The 25,198-nt window shown below is 48.2% G+C and overlaps 1 protein-coding gene across 1 annotated transcript in view; it reads left to right on the top strand.

The window, feature by feature from the left end:
• The window catches only part of LOC138581107 (rab GTPase-binding effector protein 2-like), a 129,852-nt gene that overhangs the window by 801 nt on the left and 103,853 nt on the right, over window positions 1-25,198 (top strand). The window lies entirely within an intron of this gene.

The following is a 25,198-nucleotide window of genomic DNA, read 5'->3' as shown; positions in this document are numbered from 1 at the left end:
CTGGCTACTGGTGAAGATGAACATGTTGCCATCTTTATTTGTATTTATTATGTTTATATGAAAATGGAATCCATAGAATATTATAACCGAAGAAGCAATTTACAATTAATCGAACCAATAAAAACAGTAAGTAGAGCAATTAATCTGTGAGGGGAGAGGAAAGGAAGGAGAAGAGGAGAAACGGAAGGGATATAAGGGTGAAGTGAGGGAGGATAAGGGGAGGGGGGAGGGAGGAGAGGATCATAGGGAAGATTCGAGGGAAGGGGAGAGGATTAGAGGTGGGGAAGGTTTCAAGGCTGGGAATGGAGAAGGAGAGATTGCAGGGAAGTGCGAAAGGAGGAAAGGGTAGGTACAGAGTGGATTGGGAGAGGTAAGGATTTCGGGGGGCTAGGAGCTGAAAGGAGCAGAAACGGGAGGAGGCACATGGGGGAGGGGGAATGGTGAGAAGGAAGTGGTCGGCTGAACGGAGGGAGTGTGAGGGATTATAGAAAGAGAGGCGAGAGGAGAGATAAGGGAGCGGGAGGGATTATAGAAAGTGAGGAGAGATAAGGGAGAGATAAGGGAGAGATAAGAGGAGAGATTTATGACCAGCACGCCACAGATCAATGGAGGCTGATGGTAGTATACGCTTGTGTGCATACACACACACGCTCTCTTTACGTTATAGCCTTTAGTTTACTTGTGGGCCAAAAGGTGTTCAGTAATCACGGACATGTTACCCTTTGGTATGGCAGCAGGGAATACCCACAGAGATGAGTGAATTTCGCAGGGTGATTATATGTAAATTCACTGATGGAACCAGGGAAATCCCCCATTGTCATATGTTTAGCAAATATTATCCATTATAAATATATAAACCCCAAAGCCACCAAACCAAGGTAAACCCTTTTCCTTCTTGGTACTGTATTTATTCTTCCTATTGCTAACATATTGATTTTGTGTCAGGCATGTGTGGTTTATGGAATGGCATTAAAAACTGCTCTAACTGAAACTACTTGGCAGATGGCACATCAACAGTGCAAGACCAAGACTGCGCAGCACTTGCTTACTGCAGCCTTTTCAAATCAGATTGAAAAGCACACTTAACGGTATAAACGGTATAACGGTATACACAGTGTGACGGTTATTATTGTTCAATTGATTGGTTCACGGTATCTTTGACGGTATACCGTTATACCATTACATCCCTACAACCCATCACCCGCTCTTAGATTCTCCAGTTTCAAAACCTGTGTAGGGTGATCATTCACCCATTTTCAGCTCATGGCTCTCTGCGTTTTTCCAGTCCCAACTTAGGGTTTGCTCCAGGTTCCTCTCAGAATTATAAATCAGCCGATGCTATTCATAACTTGCTTCAAGAGAGGCAACTTTTAGCAATTCCAATTTGCAGAACCTGACCTGAACTTTCAGAAAGACTGCAAACTCGAGTTTACAGTGTAATTGGACTGTCCATCCTATCCTTCACCCAAAAGCTTTCTTTCACGGACCGCATGCTTCCCATGGATTGCCTATGTAGGATATCCCTATTGCAGTACAGCCGTTCTTCAGAACATTTCCGACCTCCACTGGGCACAGCACAGCGTCAGAGCCAGTATATATTGCAGTGCTGTACCCCATGACTTCAGTTCCTTTTTTCTGGACGCTCTATTCGCTTATGGGTAACACGCTTGTCGAGCTTACTTTCTCTACGCCATGCCTACTCCATCTAAGGCCTTGGGCTTGAAGCTGTGTTTGGACTGTGGCCGTCAGGTGTCAGCTTTAGATCCGCACCAGATTTGTTTATATTGCTTGGCCGAGGAAGACTCCTCCAGGATTGCAGTTCGGGGCAAGTCCATGCAATACAAGGTCCTCTGGAAAGGATGGCAAAACTCTTCATGTTCGTCCACAAGATGAAAGGTGAGGATACACTGTCTTGTTTGAGGTTGCTCGGCACAGATCGGCGCTGCAAAAATTAGTTGGCTCTGCAAGAAGGAGTAGCATTGGAACAGGTCCGCTCCCCGAGTGAGTCCTCAATCCAACTGTTGAGATCTATTTCTAGAGTCTGGGATGGTGGACAGATTTTAGGAGGCCACCCTAGTTATACTAACGAGAAAACTCTGAGAGGTTAGCCAAAACCCAATAAAGATAAATGTGGAGAGCAGTCAAGGCTATTCTCAGGAGAGTGTGAGTAGATCTAGGGGCCATCAATGAGTCCACACAATATAATACACAATAATTAAATTTAGACAGTTATGATTCTCTCTCTCTCTCTCTCTCTCTCTCTCTCTCTCTCTCTCTCTCTCTCTCTCTCGTGATCGTATTGCATCATACTCAATGATAAAAATGTCTGAGGCCTGTGGATCTGCTTAGAATCACATGGTGTGCATAGGCCAACATCTAGTGGTAGGTGCAGAGTATTTCATTCTTGTTTTTGAATTTCTAAAAGGGACGTCGACTGGGCGTGCTTGTTATACTATCCCTATGTGATGTGTATTGTACCCATGATCCTTCACACGTCAAGGGGTAGAGGGCAGTCATTGGCTGGAGGCAGTATGACCAAGAGGCCAGTGATTGGTTGTTAGGAGAAAGACAGTTCAGAAGTGAAACTGATTTTTTTTCTTGAACATGTGAATCCATGCCAGACCCATGCTGGAGAACAACAGTTACAGGTAAGTAACTTGTTCCTTACACAACATCACTGCTTAGATATACATTATAAGACTGATTCACAGGTGGATCAGGTGGTGTTAAGACATCTTTTTGTCTCTGTACCTTCTAACATCTCACCAATGTCTCCTGGAACTTCTCGCTAGTCTATGTACAGCATGCAATTCTCAGCAGATCCACAAGGCATACATTACTTGTCGCAATCGTATTTCTAATGCTTGTAACTGCTTTGTGCCCGCCCTTCCTCTGCTCTTGGAGATACAGGTAAATAGACGACTTACACATTATTTATCGTCTGTACTCAACCATCACTTCCTGCTCCCTCTTCTTAGAAACCAAACAACTAGAGGGACCTCGGCACGTAAAGGATCATGGGTACAATACACGTCACACAGTGATAGTATATTTCGGTAACTAATGTATGCCATCTACATTCAGCATAGGTTCTGTTAGGAACCATGAATGAGACACGGACACAGAGAGTTTATAGTTTTGGCTATAGACTTTTATTTCAAACAAAAAAGGTTAGAAAATGCCTCACTGTCACTACTCCACAAGGTATTTTCCCTACCTAAACCAAAACTAATTATCTGTCTGATGTCAAGATGTCGGAAGCAAAATGTTCTGTCTCCAGAATCCTACTTTGGCCCTCACATTCTGAAAGTAACTCTAAGGTGTTAAGGGTCGTGTATTTATCCCTGAAAGTGCACAAATGTTCAAGGAAGATGTAACTCCAACACAAAAGTTCCCAAAGGACACAGTTACAGGGGATTGTTCCTTTGCCCAGGTGTTCCTCTTATAGATGTCCAAGCTCCTAAGGGTATGAGCCTTCCTTAGAATTCTCTGTTCAACAAAAATGGTTTGTATGTTAAAAAAAAATATGTCTGTTAGTCTTAATTACGTACGACACCTGTTGTATTCCCTTTCTGGGTTTCTTCTCCTCTTTAATGTAATTTCAATACAGTCTGTGGCTATTCCTGATGTATCCTCGTATCAGGACTTCCTTATGTGATCTACTTTACACACTTGCCAACTTGATTTTGCCAAGGTTTACTATACTCTTGCCAAGGCGTTCTCATGTGTTTCATTTGACACACTTGCAAACTTGAATCTGTCTGTTATACTCTCCCGCCAGGGCTTTTTCATGTGCTTCACTTGGTACACTTGCAAACTTCACAATATCTTAAATTCATTACATTATTCTGTTTTGGAAATAGTGAGTCTCATATTTGGTTTTATATGCTTAATTTATTCTTATTTGCCTTCAGTAGGGTAGTCGAAGTGCCCCATTGTCCCAGCTTCTCTCTTGTGGACTCACCGGTTCTCTGTGGCTTGTTTCGGTTCTCCCGCGGTAAACATACAGTGGCTTTTCGGCACCCTGTTCCTTATCCCCGGATTCGTTGACCCTGCTTTGTGGCTTCTGCGTCCCTCGCGGCTCTTGTTTTGCCTGCTGTGTGCTCTTCCATTTTAGAGTGACGTGAATGCTGCTCTCTGGTACCCGCGAATGCCAGGAAGTCTTCCCTTCTCTTCCTGTTATGGCATCTTCGCAGCAGACCGGCTCCTGGAGTCTTCTGTCTTTGGCCTTCTCTGTGAGCAGAATGACTCCATGGTCTCCTTTGCAGCAGCAGAGTGATCCCTTGGTCTGTCCGGAGAGGATGGAATTCTACAAGCCAACGTCTTCCACCTGTCAGCTGATTCAGTTTTTTAAATGTCCCGGCACCAATTATGTGCTCGCAACCACTAGAGAGCAGTTATTCATCTGGTCTTTAGCGATCTTCATTACTCTACTCAGCTTTCTCGTCACAGTAATTTTACATTCATAGAAAGGGAAGTCCGTCCTTGATGACTTATAGACAGAGCAAGGGAAGTTATTCTTAGCAGCTTCCATGGGTGGGTGAAGGGAGTCATGACAGTATACCATTAAGGCAAGGGGAATGGAGGGGGTATGCCTAAAAGGAAAAGGGAGATACCATGTCTTGTCCGATGATGTGCCTCTCCCATGAGGGTTGCTTCTCCCCTTGTGATTCTCCCTTACATAGCTACCCCCAGGGTCAGGATCAAGTAGCAGCAGCTGCCCTCTGGCCACACGGGCAGAGGACATGGCTGGAAAAGGAGTGATGACTGCATCGGATTCACCACAGTTAATAAATGCGTTCCGATAACGTATTCAACGTAGGAGGTAAGTAAAATAATGCAAGATAGGATGGAACTAATTCAAAAGTGATTTCCCTAACTTAAGCAGTCCAATCCCCAGGAAAAATCTGGGCTTATGCCCAAAAGTCACATGAGCCACAATGCTTTTAGCTAAAATGAGTCTTAGATAAGTTATAATTTACTTGTGTTGGTGAGGGAATACAATACTCCTGGCAATTTTACTAAGTAAGTAGTATTTTGTATTTCAGGAGTAACTACCCAGGTTTGACTACAAAAAGGCAGTGGAATGGAAGGTTGAGACAAAGGGACTTGTTCCCAGTGTTATCCTGTGGAGGACAAGGTGGAACCGATGCACTGCTTTTACTTTATCATCTTCCCCCCCACTCCCAGGCTCTGATTTTCCCAGATGACTTGATGGGTCTACTAGGGGCTTGGGGGTCACTGGAGGTTGGATTTCATTCCCTTGGTTCCACTTGTGTCCCCTGTGGGTGCAAGTATTCTGCTGGACAGGTACAGCAGCAAGATGCAACCCCTGGTGATGAAGATATAGAAGATTCACAGTTGCATGCCTCTTCAGGACAATTCACAGGACTGGGGAAGGCATGTTCTCCACATGCAGCATGCGCCAGGTGTCCTTCATTCGCAGTCACAGAAGCCCTTCTAGGTCAGGATGCCTTGATGCTAGGAGACTGAAATCTGGGGGGAGGCACCTTGTTCGACGAGCAGAGCTCCGGGTGCAAATGTGGAACTGCAATGGTTCTGGGAAGGTAGCCCACGAGAGCTGGTGAAATGCGTCGATATTATGTGGTCCAACAATGTCTGAAGCACCGCTTAGGGTTTTTGGGGATCTGGTAGTCCAACAGAGCTTCACCGAACCAGATGCAGGAAGGGATGCCAGGCCTCTTCAGGTGTCTTCTAAGGATCTTCACTCAGCTGTTTGTCTACAAGGGTTTTATGGCTCCAAAGTAGATCTGAAGAAATGGCTGCATGAGTCCTCTTATCCAAAATCCAGCCTGGATGCAAGTTCAAACCCACCAATGGTAAGGATCTGTGCCGTTCATACAGCCATAGTTGTCCAGTCAGGGAAAACTACTGGTTCACTCATGCCCCAAACCTAGACTCTATGGCACCATGTATGTGGAATGGGACCAGACCGTCCCACCCCCTTCCTGAGCCACACAGCCACAGAGGCAGCACTAGCCTATGAAAGCTGTAACTTATCTTTGTCATGATGCCTACCCCCGGGGACCCAGACCAAGTCCATCAACCCCGGAAGCAGGCATCAAGTTATCCCAAGCAAGCTCAATAACCCCTGTTAGGGGCTATTTGGGTGCAGTCCTGGCGTCTATGGAGCCAGGCTCATATGGGGAGTCGGTCCTGGCACCATAGGCGCCAGGCTCATGGATTAAAATTTACCTGATGCAGACCATGCTGCACACTTACCTGATGCAGACCATGCTGCAAGAGCTCCAAGCCCATATGAGGCTTGGAAGGGACTACTTTACCTAGGGACTATTTTTTTACTCGGGTGGGGTTGGGGAGGAATACTTACCTGGAACTACTTTGGAGGCTATTTAAACCACGCCCGAAGAGCAGCACACGGTTCGCGTTATTCTGCATCCTGCAGCGTAACGTTCACCGTGCCTGCAAGTCGGCATCCAGTCTTCTGCCACGCCCGCCTCGAGTTTGGAGCTCCTAGAAAAAAGGGGAAAGAAGGAGAAAAGGTTAGAACAAGAACAATACCTTTATTCCTTACCTGAATCCCGGATCCACCACGCCTTTGAACTGGAAGAAAGAAGTTATTTGATACGCGTCCCCTCGCGTGCTGCAGCGCCGCGCTTAACTCACCGGCCTTCGCAGCATCCCCACGATCCACCTCATTCTTCATGTTCTCGCCGAACTCCGGCACCTAAGGGGGACACAAGAACCGCAATGTAAGCCAAGGGGAATAAACAAAGGTAATATTAGTTAACCCCCCATAGACTTACCTGATTTTACCGCCGGAAGTATTATTCATCTCCACGAGTCGGCGCAGCTTCCAGCTCATCATCGCTGAACTCCGGCACCTAAAGTGAACAAAAGGGCGGCAAGGTGAGCCGAAGGGACAAACAAGGGGAATCTTGCTCATCATAAGAGACTTACCAGATTTTACCGCCGGAGACATTTTTCCTCGAGACTTCATAATTTCTCCCAGCACCTGAATCAAAAGAGAAAGCAACAAATTGCATACTAGCATCATTAATCGAACTGTGTTGGTTAATACAGACTCTTACCTGAATGTTACCGGCTGCTACGAGGAAATCTTCGCTTCGGTCAAGCTGTATTCTGCAAGGAAATGGACAAGAGTGAAAGTCAGACATTTGAACTCTTACGAACTAGATACTTACGGCGTCACGCCAGAAACCTCAGAGTCAAAATTGTTCTGGAACTCCCAAATTCCTTCGGACCAGTGAAACAACTGGTTATCCACGCGTCCCTGCACTGAATGCAGGATGGAGAGCTCATCTTTCCAAATCATAAGGTGTGACTATAAGAAGGGACATCGGAGGTGATCAGTGGGGAGAACAGTGGGGGTGGAGGGTAACACTCAATTCCACGGGTGGTTAATTCCATTTCTCCACTTTCAGAAGAATACTTCCACGGGCCAAGCAGACGAAGTTAGGTGGGCCGGTCCAGTCTGTCATCACAGCACTACGCGTCACGTTGGTGGAGACCGCAGCTGTCCCGTTCTGATCAACGCCCCTGTGGGAGCAAGGTGAGCGTAACAATCTTGGGCAAGTGTATGACCTTATATGGGATTTCCTCGCAAGGCAGGAAGAAAGCCAAACTACAATATGGCCAAAGAAGAACGGAAAATCTCTTGCCACGTCTAGTAGCAATAAGCGGTAATCACACATGTTCACACTAGAAATAATGGAAAAACTGTTGTACTATATCTGCTGCCACCAGCTTGTCTTTGAGCACGTATAAAAGTAACCACAAATCCCAAGTGTAAAAATCCAGGTTGATACAAAAGTATACCCGTTGCCTAAGAAGTTGACGAAGGATAGGCGCAGTAAACTGGCGGCGTGGCTGAAGGCGAAGGCCTCTGTCCCGTGCTCCAAGCAGTGTCATGCCTCACCTAGGACAGGCCTTTTAAGCCCTTTGAGGGCGCCTCATCCGTGGGGCCCAAGATGAGGCCAAGCACCGCAAGTCTGGATCCATCGGATTCACCGCGCAAGCGGGTCGCGCAATGGACATGGTGTGATCAACCTCACCATCCGCAAGGCCAAGAAGAAGACCATCAAGGCGGTTCCCCTTCTGGATGCCAAACGGGATGCTGGAGAAGAAGTACCGGAAGCCGGAATCTGTATCCAAGTGCCTGAGTTTGTAACCATGCCGTATTCGATGGTTCAGCAGCCACGAGGAAACAGTCAGCTAACCTGTCCTCGTCATCTCCAGTGCCTCCGGACAGCGAGGGGAAGAAGATGGACACCATGGGAAGGAAGTTCATTCACACTGTGGTGTCCACCAACAAGGCGGCCAACGCACTGGCGATCCTAGCCAGGTACGACGGGCAGCTGTGGTACAAGCTGGGCCCGATGCTGAAATTCCTCCCCGACGACAAGACGATGGAGGTGATCGCCCTCTGCCAGGAGGGAGAGGTAGCTTAGGATCACGCCATTACAGTGGCGTTGGACATTGTCGACACAGGATTCCGACAGATGGGGAAGGGTGTCTGCCTTTGTCGGCAGGGCTGGTGTTGGCCAAAAAATTCTGTCAGGAGGTCGAGGCGAGGCTGCTGGACATGCCTTTCGACAGATAACCTTTTTGGGAAAGTCGTCAAGTCCCTGCAGGCCATCATGGCAGATACAGAGACGGCACGTTTCCTGGGCATGCTCCAGCAGCACCGCTCTTCCTTTCGCTCCTCCAGAGGGAAGTCGAGCAGGTCGTCACAAGGTTTTCCTCATCGTACCATCAACCTTCAAGATCCACAACTCAGGAAGCTTACAAAAGCCGTTCCTAGCCCTACGGTGGAGGAGGCCAGCGCAAAAGCAGGCCTGAATCGGCTAGGACGTCAGGCCCACACCTGTGCACCCCGGTGGGAGGTTTGGCTGACTGGATTTTTCAGCGAGTGGGAAAAGATCACCACCGACAGATGGGTGCTGGTCGCTCTCCCCCAAGGCAGCACAGGTGTCCCCTGATCCCTCCGTTGGCCCAGCAGGAGCAGCACATGCTCAGCTCTTGGAGGAGGTATGGGCCATGCTATGAAAAGGGGCAATAGAGCGGGTTCCCCGACGACTCCGGGGCTCTGGAGTCTGTTTCAGATACTTTTTAGTCAAAAAGAATGGGGGCTGGAGGCCCATTCTGGACCTGCGACGTCTGAACAAGTACCTCAAGTCCCAGAAATTCACAATGCTCACGTTGCAGCATGTGCTCAGCCAACTGGAAAAAGGAGTTTGGACCTGGAGGACGCCTACTTCCACATCCCCGTTCACAAGAACTACCAAACGTTTCTACGCTTTGTAGTGCAGGGATGGCACTACCAGTTCAAGGCTCTTCCTTTCGACTTGAAGTCTGTCCCCAGGGTGTTCACAAAGTGCCTGGCACCGGTGGCGGCCCACCTGCGTCTATGGGGTATACATGTGTACCCACAACTCAGCGACTGGCTGATCTGGGCCAGCTCGCGAGAGTTAGCCGTTGGACACACGGAGACGACTGCCCAGCTGCTGACGGATCGGGGATTCTCCATCAGTTATCCGAAGGCCTGCTTGACGCCATGTCAGAACGTGCTGTTCCTAGGGGCAGAGTCAACACGGTCTCCTCCCTAGCGTCGCCCTCCGAGGAGAGGGTAGTGGCCATTCAGGGGACAGTGCACAACACCTGTTGTTAATGAAGACCGCCACGGTCGCTGCTCGGCATGTCGTCTTGCATCTACCTTATCCAGCGCTGCAGGTTCCGGATGCAACATCTTCAGGAGTTCCTGGACGCTTGCTGGATAAAGGTGTCCGGAAGCTTCGCGGACCAGATCCCGCTCGACGAGGAGTTCCGTTGGGTGATACGGTGGTGGGGCGTTTGCTCCAAAAAAGGAGAAGCATCTCCATAAATATCCTGGAGCTACGGCAGTGTTCTGGGTCCTCAAGTCATTCCTTGCGTCTCTGAAGGGCAAGGTGGTGAGGATCTTCACGGACAACACCACCATGATGTTCTACATCAAGAAGCAGGGGGACACTCGATCCCCAGTGCTCCTCAAAGAGGCGCAGGTCTTGTGGCACTGGGCCGTCGGACAAGAGATGTTCCTCTTCACCTGGTGGGAGTCAAGAACACCAGTGCGACTCCCTCAGCAGGGATCTGCGCTCTTGCCACAAGTGGGAACTTCGGCAGGACCAAGTGGACCGCATCTTCATCAAGTGGGGCAGACCCCAGATCGATCTGTTGGCGATGGTGGCGAACGTCAAGTTCCAGACGTTTGCCAGCAGATTCCACAAACCGAGGAGCCTGAGGGACACTTTCTCCTTCCCGCGGGAAGGCCTGTTTCTGTACGTGTTTCCTTAATTGCCTCACCTGCTACGAGTCAGCAACACACTCTGACAATGCCGATGCAGGATGATACTCCTCAAACCCAATGTTGCCGAGGCAGATTTGGTACCTGGACCTTCTCAACCGGTCAGCGTCACCTCCAGTCAAGCTGCCAGTGGTTCCTGATCTTCTCACCAGAGAAGGAGGCGCGATCCTTCACCATGGCCCAGGAGTGCTGAACCTCAGGGCTTTGCAGCCCTAGAGTTTGGAAGATGCGCTGCCTGCAGACTGTAGGTCCTTGCCAAGGCCAGGGCATCAACTTTGAAGTGCTACAGTCACAAGTGGAAGCGTTTCGCTCCGTGGTGCCGGTCGCAGAAGACCCCCCCCCCCCTCTGAGGGTCACGGCTCCTCAGATCCTTCCATAATTGCCATACTTGGACAAGGCCTGCCTGGCGCACGCATCTATCAAGGTGCATTTGGCGTCTATCTCATGCTACGCCAGGCCAAGATCTTCACTTTATTCTCACTGACTCATCAAAGAGTTCCTCAAAGGACTATTTTGATATTTCCCGCCAGTGAAGGATCCTGCCCCAGCGTGGGAACTCAACGTGGTGCTGACGAGGCTCATGAGAGGCTAGGGGGGACCTTCAAGCCTATGCATCATGCCCTGCTCAAGTTCCTCTCATGGGAAATGGCTTTCCTTGTGGCCATCACCTCTGCCAGGAGATTGAGTGAGATGCAGGCCCTATCCTGCACACAGCCATATCTGACTTTCCACAAGTCGAGGGTGGTGCTACAGACTCACCCCTATTTCATGCCAAAGGTTTTGTCAGAATTCCACCTCAACAGGCAATTGGTGTTACCTGTGTTTTTCCCGAAGCCTTCGTCACCGGCTGAAAGGGCCTTGCACTCACTGGACGTTGCTCGTGCCCTGAAGTTCTACGAGACATGCACGAAGAGTTTTCAGAAGTTCGTTAACTTTGGCCCTTTGAACCATGGGAAGGCCTGGTCCAAGGCTTCCATCTCCAGGTGGCTCTCCAGCTGCATCACGCACCGTCATTGGTTGGCAAACCGACAGCTGCCCGGCAGTCCGAGAGCCCACTCAACCAGAGCGATTGCTGTGACAACGGCATTCCTGTCTGGCGTGCCCCATCTGGACATCTGCTGGGTGGCTACGTGGAGGTTCATGCACACCTTCACGAGATTCTACTGCGTTGACAGGGATTCCAGGTAGGAGTCCAGAGTCGGCAAGGTGGTGCTATGCAACCTGTTCACTAGAGCAGAGTCTGTTCCAGAGGTAAGATTTGATTGCTTCTGTTGTGCCTTGCCACCTACCATGGTTGTGTAATGTTGTACTGCTATGTATTCGTTATTCAGGAGCATGGGAATCCATCCCTGACCCCATACTGGAGAAGGAACAAGTTACTTACCTGTAACTATTGTTCTCCAGCATGGGTCTGGCATGGATTCACATGCAAACCCCTCCTTTTACCTCTCTGCGGATCTTCTTGCTCATACTGCCACTTTATGTGCTTACCAAATCTGAAGATGGCTGCCAGAGGAGGGGTTTAGGGAGAGGACTGTGTTTGGATGGGGGCAGTATGACCCAAAGGACAGTGATTGTTTTAAAGGAGAAATACAGTTTGTAAGTGAAAGTGAAGCTGTTTTTTCTTTTAACGAGGATTCCGGCATGACGACAGGGAATATTCGTGAGCGTGTGAATCCAAGCTAGACCCTTACTGGAGAACAATAGTTACCAGTAAGTAACTTGTTCCTTCTCTGTCAACTTGCAGAAGTATAGGGCTTTGTTAATTGTGCGAATTTCATCTAAGTTAAACAACTGGTTTCAAATACATTGTTATATATTTGTCCTACTCCTCGCACACTATTAGAAAGTGTGCAACATTTTCTGGTGCAATCCCACAGGTAGGTCAGGTAACGCCCGACAGTTAACCCACTTACTACTGTATGATCTTACTGGTAGAGCTCGTACCCTGAATCTAATAAATAAGGCTCGAGCATACAGTAGGGAAACAGTGTCAAGATAACTTTCATATGCAAGTGTTCTTTTGCCTCCCAGAAAGCACACCACAAAAAGCCAGCAATCTGTCTCTCCTGTATATTTGCAATTAGTTCAGGATCATCCCAATAAGCCCACAGGTCAAGTCAAGTGCAGACAACCATTTTTTGACATGTAAAATCCATGGGAAGGATAAACCACCTCCAATTGACATCACATACTTGAGAGCTTCTCTATACTTAAGAAGTTGTGGGGGTCTCCACACTCTTAGCCAGTAAAAGACTGGCCTCACCCCAGCCTCCTCACCAAGAAAATTAATATCCCATTCTAATCGGGCTGCCGCTGTAGGTGTGCTATGCGCGATTGACAGTAAGCATTTAAGGAACTTATTTTCTATTACGGTTAGGGGCATATTATTCGTATAGCCCCATATCTCGGCTCCATTTATGGCCACAGCTGTGGCTTGCGCTCGATAAGCCAAAAGCGCAGGCTTAAGTGGGCCCCCACCATGCTTAAAGTAAAACATTTTAACAGCACCACCAGTTCTTTCCAGGTTAATTTGGGCCTTCAAAAGTTGCTTCGACCAACTGGCATTGCTTGAAAATCTTATCCCTAGGTAATCATACCATGAGACCTGCTCTAGGTCAATCACTCCCACAGAAATATGCATGGGCTTCGATTTTTGCTTTCCTAGGTTAAATACCATTGCCTTGGTTTTGCTAGCGTTGATTTCTATCCCCAAGTCATTGCACTTTAAGGCAAAGCTAACCGTGTCTACACGCAGCCCCATTAGGGGGTTGTTAAGAGCACAGCATCGTCAAAACGTGCTGGGATTCTGTCTGCACCCAATCGTGGTGGGTCTGAATTTATGACAAGCAGTTCTTTAATAATAAGATCGATGTAAATTCAAAACAAGAGGGGTGCCGGGACACATCATTGGCAAACCCCTTTGCCACCTTTATTGGCTCAGTAACATCCCCTGCCAGAGTCCACCAAATGAATGCATTGCTGTTGCTATATAAGAGCTGAATCGATTTAATATAGCCTCTGGTATATTCATTGCCCGGACACCCCTCCACAATTACCCTCTTGGTACACTGTCAAAACCTGCTTTTAGGTCCACAAACACTGCATACAATTTGACCTTCTTTACCAATGTGTAGTGCTGTATGAGTAAAAACAGCCTAAAACTTTGGTTTCTGGAATCTGGCTTGTAAGTGATGGGTGCGCCTCCGAAAGCCCTTTGCAAATACCTTGCCAACTGCATCCAAGAGGGAGGTAGGGCGATAATTAGAAGATACAGTCCTATCCCCCTGGTTGGCACAATCACAGCTTTAGTCCATGATTCAGGCACAACACAGTGGCTGTCTACCAATATATATATATTTCTGAGGCTTGTGGAATCTGCTTAGATCACATGCTTTACATAGGCCGACATCTAGTGCGGAGTATTACAGTTTGTTTTTCGAAACTCAAAAATGGGCGTCGACAAAGAGCGTGCCAGTAATACTATCCCTAGTGTAACGTCCACTGTACCCATGATCCCTCACGCGTGTAGGACCCTCAGATTGTTTTTTTCCGCCAAACTGGTCGGAAGCATTGCGCGGAGTTCCCTGGCTTTCTGCCATTTTGCAGATAATCAATATTAATTTACCCGTTCTTTCACTCCCACGTCGAGACATCGAAGATCTACGCCGGTCCAAAGAACAAACAACCGTCGAGAACTGCGCGACGGACTTTGGGCCTCGGAAGGCCTTTGGCCTCAGCCCTTCAAGTAGGGAGAGTGGGGGGTGGAAACATACTCACTCTTTTTATTTCCTACACACACTAGCCCGCTGCCATAGGTGCATATGGAGAGTACTCCATTAAAATTTTGCAAAGCAAAAACACTTAAGGACTGCTCCACTAAACGTTGGGCCCACCATGCCAGGCAACTCGAGGCCATGGACGCGGTGGGTGCCTTCAGTGATGGCAGCAACGCCGTACTTTCGGACGGTGAGGGGACAGAGGTGTCGACAAGACGCCCAAGCGCAAGTCCCTGACCTCAGAGGATTGTCCGGCAGAGCAGTTATGGGGAACACACCCGGCGACACGAGCGCTACCCACACTACTACTACACATAAACTCTCTTAAGTCCAACCAAGACTCCACACCCGTGTCGAGTTCTGGGAAAGAGGCACAAAGAGAGCGGTCCACGGAATTGGTGTCCTCTGGGCGTTCCAGATCGAAATCGCCTCACGACACAAGGCAACCGTCCACAGTTGCCAAGAGTACCTCGCTTCCCAAAGTCACAGAGGTACGTTTGTCAGAAGACGAATCCGACCTTCATGCCCAGGCCGCACACCAGAAGTCAGCTCGGGCAGCCCATTCAGTGTCTGCCTCTGAGTCCCGAGGTGCACACTCGAAAGAGAGAGAGAGTACCCCGGAATCTCGACGCCAGGCGTCGAAAAGCTCAGAGAAGGTGAAAACATCAGGGAAACACTCTTCTATTCAAGGGGAAGGGGATAAACAGCAGAATAAGCCTTCTCACTCTACTTCTGCACCACAAACACATAGGGAAATAAAGAAGTCTTCAGAAAAACAAAAATCCAAGACCCCTGTTCCTGCCCCGAAGTCCAAAACCATTCCACCCGCTCCTCATGATATGGGGATAGAAGGGGAAACTTCTCAAGACGTTGTCATTCCCAGCTCCAGAGAATGGAGCAGTGAAGACATAGACAGGGTAATGAGGAGAATGTCTTCCCTGTCTGATTTCTACTCTAAAAATCCAGAACTTTTCCACAGTTATACCCTGGACAACGCTACTCCTTCAGGATCCAGGGACCCTCAGCCCCCTAGTAAGAAACCTCGGTTTGATACTCCAACTCAGGGCCTGATTTCAGACCCCTTCTACATACCTTACCAGCAGTATGGTGAAGATCCTCAACAGTATGATGAGGAGCCAGATTTAGTGATGTTGGACGAACAAACGGGGATAGATTATTATGGAGATGACGAGGGCCAGGATGGGGTGGAGGATGACGTCGCAGAGGTCTACAGGATAGACTCTCCTGTTCGCAAAGAACCGCAGGTTACCGACTCTCCAGTAGATAATCAGCCCCTTCTAAATGAGGTCTTGGGTAGAGCTGCTTAGCACTTCCGCATAGACACTCAGGGGGTGCAGGAAGAGAGGGACTTTGCAGAAGAGCTAGTGGGAGACAAGAGACCAATTGCTCAAGCCATTCCAATTCTCAAGTCCATCCAACAGAGAATTGATCCTTCCCTTCTCACCCCTAATCTCACCAGGCCGTAAACCCCAGAATTGAGAAGATGTTCAGGGCCACCCAGTCAGACCCACTCTACATAAGAGGTCAACTTAAGCCCGACTCCTTGGTCATTACAAACACCAGAAAAAGAGCGGGGGCTCCTCTATCTTCATCTGAGGCTCCCCCAGACAAGGCGTTCAAAATAATGTATGGGTTAGGAAGGAAGGTGGCTTCCACTTCCGCTTACCAGGCAAGGATCACCAACACCACCACTCTACTGGCAAGCTATAATTGCCACCAGTGGGAGCAGGTAGCTGCTCTCATTGACTCCACTCCGCACGGAACCACTAAAGTTTCATTTGGCCCAGATCGCATCGGAGGGTCGAGCCGTGTCCGGTTGCATCCTGAAGACAACCTTTGACGCTGCAGATAATGCAGGCCGGCCCATAGCATGTATAACACACGGCAATAGGAGCCAATGAGCAATTAAGCCAGGACGATTCAACTACGTGTACATGTCATAATAAATATCTGGGGTAGATGCATAGGGACCGACACGAGTCCTGATTACATCTTAACTATTGTTAGCACATAATTGTACCATCCTGTAACTTTAGGCAAGTACAACATGTATGGAGACAATCTGTCAAACTAACGAATGAAATTGATAAGTAATGTTGATGCGTTTCATTTTCAGAGATACGGATTGAAGTAATCCGACTCTTTCATTTTTAACAATCATTAGTATCCAGGTAGGGAGTGCAAATTGTGTATGCATATATGTATAGGTCATGCTCAGATAGTCTAATAGACCATATACTTAGAATTCACTTTCGTGCACTGAATATAATACGCTTTGACTTACCGCTGCACTGTTAACATTTTGTTTTACTACATTGGGTTATATACGTTCTTTTAAGCATTATACTGCCACAACGCACCAATGGGCTTGAGTAAGCTAATTTGTTTATTTGACACGGTTTCACTAGTCGATGAACACCGAACGACATTTCCCAATGTCGTTTGAATTACCATTCCACGTCATCGCGTTATCTACGTGATGACGTGGTACATTTAAACGCGTGTAACTATGCGCAGCGTTCTGTTGCCAGGGGAAACAACCATTGCCCCAGACACCACAACGCTGCGCGCGACCCCGTAGAGAAGAAACGGGTAAGCTTGGTAATTATGCCCATATAACCACACGCGGTCTCAGTGGAAACGAGTGTATTGTTAATTAAAACACGTGTCGTTCGTCTAGATAGTACGAGTCGGACAAAACATACAGCCCTGACACTCGCTTGAGAGATCCAGTCAATGGTATACCTCACTGGTTGTCGGATGAGGTAAGAGCACTAATGCATCTTCCTATTTTTTCACACATAACAGTGTGTAAATACATTAATGTTATTATACCAAAATGAATAGACTTTTCAGGCAAAAGTCAAGCGCATCATTACTTATTTCTTTCCAGAATCTCTATGAATGCTTCTACTACAATGAGCAACCGTTCAAACTGCTCCTCAGCTTAATATACTTTGGCTGACATACACGTGACATGACACAGAAGCTCTCTTTGAAAATAGCTCACGGCTACCGCAGCGCGTGAATTTTCGATATAAACTACAGAGAAAAATACATAGCAAGTGGACAGGTATGTGTTGTTTTGTTGGCATGTAACCTGACATTACCATTATGAACGTAGATATCATGCAGATTTAATTGTTTTGTTTAAATTGACTGTATCTGGGGTGTAGCTAACCCGAATTGTTAATGTCTTTTTTTAGAAACTCGCCCTGAGGAAGGACTTTGTCCGAAATGCATCGGAAAGGGCTTCTGCCACAATGAATTCAATAAAGAAAAATTGCAAATGAATAACGCATAAGTGATTTAATAACAAGTAAACAACGGGGGTCTCCACATGGATGATTGACCACCAAAGAAGTATTACATACCCAGAATCAAATCTAAGCTATATCATAATTGAATTAGTATTTACTACATAAACAGGCGTCTCCAAAGCTCAGTGGATGTGCCACTGAGCTGCTTTCTCCCGGCCCATAGCAGAGAGCACTGTCATTAAAAGGCACGCTTGGCTAAGACGGTCAGGGTTTAAACCTGAGACCCACGCAACCCTTATTGACGTGCCGGTCAAACCTAATCTCTTGTTTGGTAAAGCGGTAGAGGACGCACTGAAAACTGCCAAAGACAAGTATGATACTCTAAAGTCCCAGGGACAATTGACGAATAAGCCCCTTAATCAAAGAGGGAATAGTAATTTGCGTCGCTCACACGGCCAAAATTCGCAGAGGGCCTCCAATTGTACACAAGGACAGGGTACATCATGGATTGGCAATCGGCAGACTACCCAGAGTTGCGGCAGAGGTAACAAAAGGAGCCGTGGTAGAGGTAGAGGCAGCCCCGGCAGAGGCAGCATGCCTCCCGCAAATCAGTGACGTTCCGCTCAGGGTCCCTTCCCACGCATCCCCAGTAGGGGGCCGCATTTCCAACTTCACCCAAGCATGGGAAGGGATCACATCAGATAGATGGGTGCTGTCCACAGTATCTGCAGGATACTGCTTCGAACTGCTAGAGGGCCCCCGAAACCACCCTCCATGACAAAAAATACATTCCCCAGACCACCAGAAGACCCTCCTTGAGGAAATTGTCAATCTTCTTGCAAAGGACGCGATAGAACTCGTCCCGGGCAACAAGGTAAACAAGGGTATCGATTCAACTTACTTCCTTGTTCCAAAAAAAGATTTGACAATGCGCCCAGTATTAGACTTACGCCCTGCAAAAAGTATGTCAAGCCCCAATGGTTTTGCATGACTACTCTCCAAGAGGTAATCCCCCTCCTAAAAAGGGGGGATTACATGGCAACATTGGACATGAAAGATGCCTATTTTCATATTTCCATGTTCCCAGCGCACAGAAGATTCTTGCGCTTCAAGGTGGACAGTCAGCACTACCAGTTGAAGGTGCTGCCCTTCGGTATAGCCTCGGCTACAAGGGTATTCACCAAGGTACTGGCGGTGGCGGCAGCACACCTACTCAGTGAGGCAATCCCAGTGTACCCTTACCTGGACGACTGGCTCATCACGGGGGAGACCCCAGTGATTTGCAGATCAAACATTCAAAGAACGATCCACCTCCTCTTCTTCGAATTGGGTTTCTCTATCAACGAGAAAAAATCAAGCCTGGTGCCAAGCACTTCCAAACAGTTCCTAGGGGCTGTCCTAAACACTCAAGAGGGTTTGCCCTTTCTATCGGAGGAAAGAATTCAGAATATACTACTGCAAATTCCTCTATATCAGTCCGGTTGCCAGATAAGGTTGCGCAAAGCGATGCGTTTGCTAGGCATGATGGCGTCATGTATTTATCTGGTCCCCCACGCGTGCCTGTGACCCATGCAAGAATGGTTGGCGAAACAGTGGTCTCAGGCAAGTGGTCAGTGGGATGATCTAGTGGTCGTTTCACCAACACTTGTACAAAGTCTTCACTGGTGGACAAGAGAGAACCTGTCAAAGGGGAAACCCTTTTACAATCCGGAGATGCAAGCTCTAGTTACTACAGACACGTCCCTGTCAGGGTGGAGAGTACACCTCCTCCACCACACAGCTCAGGGTCTCTGGTCTCACTCAGTGACCAAGAATCATATCAGTCTGCTAGAGCTTCTGGCAGTCTTCAGAGCGCTTCGAGCGTTCGAACCCCACCTGTTAGTACAGATCCTAACAGACAGTACGACAGCGTTGTTTTACATAAACAAACAGGGAGGGACTTGTTCGCCAAATCTGTCCAGGCTTGCCCAGAAAATGTTGACATGAGCACTCAAACGGAAAATTTACCTGTCATCTCAACATGTTCCAGGGGATCTCAATTCACTAGCAGACGCTTTAAGCAGAGATCCCCTCCCAGAGGAACACGAATGGTGTCTACACAGAGAAGTCGTAGAAGACATCTTCTCACAGTTGGGTTTCCCCACTACAGAGCTATTCGCCACAAGCGAAAACGGGCAATGCCCAGGATACGCATCCAAGTTCCCTCAGCCAGACTCCAAGGGGAACACCCTTTGGATGAACTGGTCAGGGATGTTTGCCTACGCTTTTCCACCAACCCCTCTCATGAGGAAGGTGGTCAACAAGATGCGCAGGGAATCGATGACGCTCCTCCTAGTTGCTCCCATGTGGGCGAGGCAACCGTGGTTCCCACACTTACGCAGACTAGCAGTATGCGAGCTCATCAGACTCCCGTACTGGTACAACCTACTGTCCCAGCACCAAGGTCAAACAGTGCATTCTCAACCCAGCTCAATGAACTTGGCAGCATGGCTCCTGAAGTCATCGAGTTTGGACATCTCAATTTACCACAGAGATGTATGGACAGCCTAAAAGAATCTAGGAAACCAAACGCGAAGCACTGTTACTTTGATAAATGGAAAAGATTTGTTATCTGGTGCCGGAATAAGTAAATCAACCCGGTTGATTGCACTCCTTCCAATATTGTCACATACATGCTCCACCTGCTGGATGCAGGGTTGGTATTTAACTCACTTAAGGCACACCTGGCGGCGCTGTCAGCCTACACCACCTCCCATAACAAGGTTTCGTGGTGGAAAGTACCAGTGGTTAAAGCCTTCATGGAAGGGGTAAAGAGACTCCACCCTCCAATTTCAAACACACCACCAGGATGGGACCTTAATGTGGTGCTTGCTAAGCTCATGGGCCCACCCTTTGAACCCATGCATAAAGCCAGTCTCAAACACCTGACCTATAAGACTGCCTTCTTAGTAGCCATTACATCCATAAGAAGGGTCAGTGAAATTCAGGCTCTGTCAGTGCAGGTTCCTTTCTTTACTGTTCATAAGGATAAACTGGTTCTACGAACACACCCTAGGTTCTCACCTAAGTTTATTTCTAAATTCCACGTTACCCAGTCCATTGAGCTTCCGGCCTTCTTCCAAGAACCCAAAAGCTCTGCTGAGGTGAAACTACACACTCTAGATGTGCGAAGAGCGGTCCTCTACTATGTAGACAAGACCAGGCCGCTAAGAAAAACAGACCAACTGTTTGTCTCCGTAGCTACAGGCAGAGAAGGAGATCGCGTCTCGAAACGTGCCATCTCGAAGTGGATAGTCAATTGTATCCAACTATGTTACTCCCTTTCTGAAAGAACTCTGCCTTTTACGCCAAGAGCCCACTCGACTAGAGGCACTGGGGCCACTCTGGCTTTCATTGCAAATGTACCCCTTGACACCATTTGCAAGCAGCAGCTACATGGAGCTCTATTCACACTTTTACTCAGCACTACTGCATTGACACTAATTCCAAGACAGATACTCAAGTTGGACAAGCGGTTCTAAGACATTTATTTGCTCATGACCCTTCTCACATCCCACCTCCTTCTTCTAACACTGCTCGCTAATCTATGCACAGCATGTGATCTAAGCAGATTCCACAAGCCTCAGAAGCAATACATCACTCACTGTAATCGTATTTCTGATGCTTGTATCTGCTTAGATTCACATGCGCCCACCCTTCCTCCCCTCTGAGAGAAGGCGCATGGATGCTTGTAGTCTTCTCTTTCTATCTATCTGCTTGGATAATCTGTACTCGCGCTACTCCTCATGCTACCTCATGTCAGAAAAAATACAATCTGAGGGTCCTACATGCGTGAGGGATCATGGGTACAGTGACGTCACACTAGGGATGGTTTTACTGGTACGTGCTGTGTCGACGCCCATTTTTGAGTTTCGAAAAACAAACTGTAAAACTCTGCAGCTTCCACTAGATGTCGGCCTATGCACAGCATGTGAATCTAAGCAGATACAAGCATCAGAAATACGATTACCGCGAGTAATGTATTTTATATATATCTGATGTTTGTTAATCTGCTTAGAATCACATGCTGTGCATAGTCCGACATCCAGTGGTCACTGCAGAGTATTGCATTTTGTTTTCGTAGTCGAAAAGGGGACATCGACAAGGCGTGTCTGTAACAATATCCCTATAGTGACGTGCATTGTACCCACAATCCCTAAAGCGTTGAGGTCCCTCAGATTGTTATTTTCCACCCAGATATTGGTTGCCTTAACGCGGCGCTCCTCGAGAGAAAATGCAAATACATTTACTCAACCCTTTGGTCGTTAGGTATTATTAAATACATTACATTAGATCGCAGCTTCGACATCGAAGCTGCGAAGCTGTTTCACCGCCGAGTAAGACTTCGACGGCGGTGACTTGGACGGAGGAGATCCTTCAGCGCTGCCGAACACGTGGCCTGGCCTCGCCGGCCTTATACAGTAGAGAGAGTGGGGTCTTGGGACATTTCTTCTATTTCTAAGAATGCCTTTCTCCATTTCCCCATTTCCTTCGGGGCCGTTATCACTAGTATCTATATCCTCAGCTATGGAGAGGACTCCGTTTAGATTTTGCCCACGCTGGGCAAATTTACATGGAAAGACAAGCACAAGCAGTGTAACCGTTGCTTACCCCTCGACCACAACGAGGAAGGCTGTGTGGCCTGTAAACTCCTTGGCCCGAAAACTTTAAAGGACCGCAGAGTCAAGAGGTGGGCAGCCTATGCTATGTCTAGAGCTGATTCCTCACCCGCCGCCGCCGAGTGTGACGAGAATAGTGATAACCCGACCTCCGTTTCGGAAGTTGTAGACCTCTCTAGGGAGCGTACCCGCTCCTCGACGTCTGTCCCCAGCCCTGACAAGTTCGGCTCACAACCTACTTATGGGGATGAACACCCCGGCGACACTGACGAACACAGAAGGCATAAGCATAAACACACAACCCACGGCACTTCGTCGAAGACGAAGAAAGCCATAGTGCCAACTGAGACGGCATCCTACACCGACCGCAAGGGTCGCAAGCCCTCCCCGCCACCGTAGCCGCGACTAGCGACTGGGCTACCTGCAGACAAGGGCGCTACCACCAAAACATCATGCGACACACCCTGTAAGAGTGCTATCGTCGCCGAAAAAGACTTGGCACCGCCCAGCTCGACACCAGACGAACCCTCGACGGAGAAAGTAATCGTCGAGAGCTTGGCGCGTATAGTTTCCTATGACGGCCAGAAACGGACGGCGAGTGATACATCGAAAACCGCTCACAAGTCCACGGAAACGCTGAGTATGCCGGAAGGGAGGCAGGGGCAGCTCCCACCATCGAAAGAAGGCCCTAGCCTACGAGAAGGGTTCTCAGGAGGCGAAGGGACATTATCCTCGACATTATGGGACAGACCAAGGCGGCTACAGGAAGAACAGCCTCCTTTTTTGCCTCCAGACCGTTCTGGGTTACCACATTGGACTCTTGAGAGATTCCAATTGTGTATGGAGAAACTGGATAAATGTATGTCCACTCCTGAACAGAAAACTCCCAAGAGGCCAAGGGAGGTAGTTCATGAGGACCCCAGGGCTAAATATCCTAGACTATTTAACCCCCTTCAGGAGGAATCTCATACTTATGACCTCATTGAAGAAGACCCTCACTTCCAAGAGGAAAAGGAATTCTTGGATGGTGAAGACCAACAGAACCTTGAGGAAGAAGGTTTTGAGGGAAACCTTGACATGGGTGGGGGAGCTTCGAGGAAGACCCAGATGAAGGTGGCTCACAGCCTTGGCAGTCACCAACAGAGTCTACAGACCCTGAGATCATAAACCTTCCCTCTCCTCAGACCACACCGGTCAGGAATCCTTCACCAATAGATGATCAACCCACCTTCAACGCGCTACTACGGAAGGCAGCAGCGCATTTTGAGATTGAAACTGGTGAGATTACTCCCGATACTGATTTTGTAGAAAGAATCATTAATGAAAAACCTCCCACTAGCCAAAACATTCCCCTCCTCGCCTCAGTTAAGAGACAAATCACTCCATCGCTGTCTACACCGGCACTGGTCGGAGGGGTCAATCCTAGAATTGAAAAGCTGTTTACTCCCTCTCATTCAGACCCATTATATATTAGGGGTCACTCAATTCCAGACTCCTTGGTGGTAACTACCACAAGGAAAAGAGCAGGGGTTCTGCTGTCAACCAGCGAAGCACCCCCAGACAAAGAAGGAAAGAAACTTTACGCCCTGGGTAAAAGAATTACAGCCTCGGCAGCTTTTTCAACCAGAATTGCCAATAAGAATACCCTACTGCAAGTTATGCTGATGCCCAATGGGGCAAATTACGGCAGGATCTCGAAGAAGTCTCTGAGCCCTTAAGAACTCGCTTATTGACCACAGTAACAGCAGGAACTCTGGTTAACCAGAGCATCATTAAAAATACTCTTGATGCTGCAGAAACGGCTGGCCGTTCTTAAGTCCAGGGAATACTCCTGAAGAGTCATGTCTGGCGCCGCAATTCTGGGTTTAAGCCAGAAACCCAGGCATCACTCATTAATAAACCAATAGAGGATTCTAACCTCTTTGGGAAAGCAGTGGATGATGCACCAGAGACTGCGAAGAAGGATTTCGACACCTTCAAGACTTTAGACCAAATCTCAAGGCCTCCCAATAAGCGAGGATTCGGCAACAACCGCTTTTTTCGAGGCCAACAACAGCAACAACAGCAGCAGTACACTGCAGGCAACTGGTCTGCTAATCAGTGGCCAGTACACGCAAAGAGGTCAGCGCCGTGGCAAGGGTAGAGGTCGGGGCCCCACTCCCAGAGGATCCCTGGCTACCAACACCAAATGTCCCCTTCCATGCATCGCCGGTCGGGGGCCGGTTAACATCTTTCCTACCAGCATGGGAGGGAATAACATTAGACCGCTAGGTATTGTCAACCATAGTCCACGGTTACTGCATAGAAATCAGTCGGTCCCCCAAGTACAGACCCCCAAGGGGACGACGCTTATCACCAGAGCACCTCACCATTCTTCTTCAAGAAGTGGAACTGCTGCTACTAAAGGGAGCAATAGAGGTTGTGCCTCTATCACAGGTAACGGAAGGTATTTATTCAGTGCACTTCCTTGACCCCAAAAAGGACTTAACCATGCGCCCTGTACTAGATCTGCGCCCAGCGAACAAATTTGTCAAACCTCAAAAATTTTGCATGGTGACCCTACAGGAAGTAATCCCCCTACTTTCTCAGGGAGATTACATGGCAACACTGGACATGAATGATGCATACTTTCATATTTTAATGTTGCCAGCACACAGAAAATACCTCAGGTTCATGATAGAGGGCAAACGCTACCAGTTCAGTGTGCTACCCTTCGGCATAGCGTCAGCGACGAGGGTATTCACAAAGGTACTGGCAGTGGCAGCGGCCAACCTGCGCAGGTTGTCCATCCCGGTATACCCTTACCTCGACGATTGGCTCATAACAGGGGATTCTTACGAGACATGCTTCTCAAATACCCAAAAGACTGTAGACCTTTTGTTCCAACTGGGCTTCTCCATCAACGAGAAGAAGTCCAGCCTAGACCCCAGCCAGATCTAACAATTCCTAGGAGCTCTAATTCGAACAAAGGACGGCCTCGTCTTCCCAGCGACTATATGAATGGCAAAATTATTTATGGGGATATTAGCTGAGGCCAGCGCCGATCTGGTGTCCGGGGGAGGTCCTCCACATCCAGAGCTGGAGGTACACCTCCTAAACAATGACAACCCGCTCCAGGTCCCCTCCCATGCCTCT

Source organism: Ambystoma mexicanum, chromosome 3p (genome assembly GCF_040938575.1).
Source record: "Ambystoma mexicanum isolate Mex_15411 chromosome 3p, UKY_AmexF1_1, whole genome shotgun sequence".
NCBI lineage: Eukaryota > Metazoa > Chordata > Amphibia > Caudata > Ambystomatidae > Ambystoma > Ambystoma mexicanum.
Note: the sequence above shows the minus strand (reverse complement) of the source record. Positions and strands in the feature narration are given on the sequence as shown.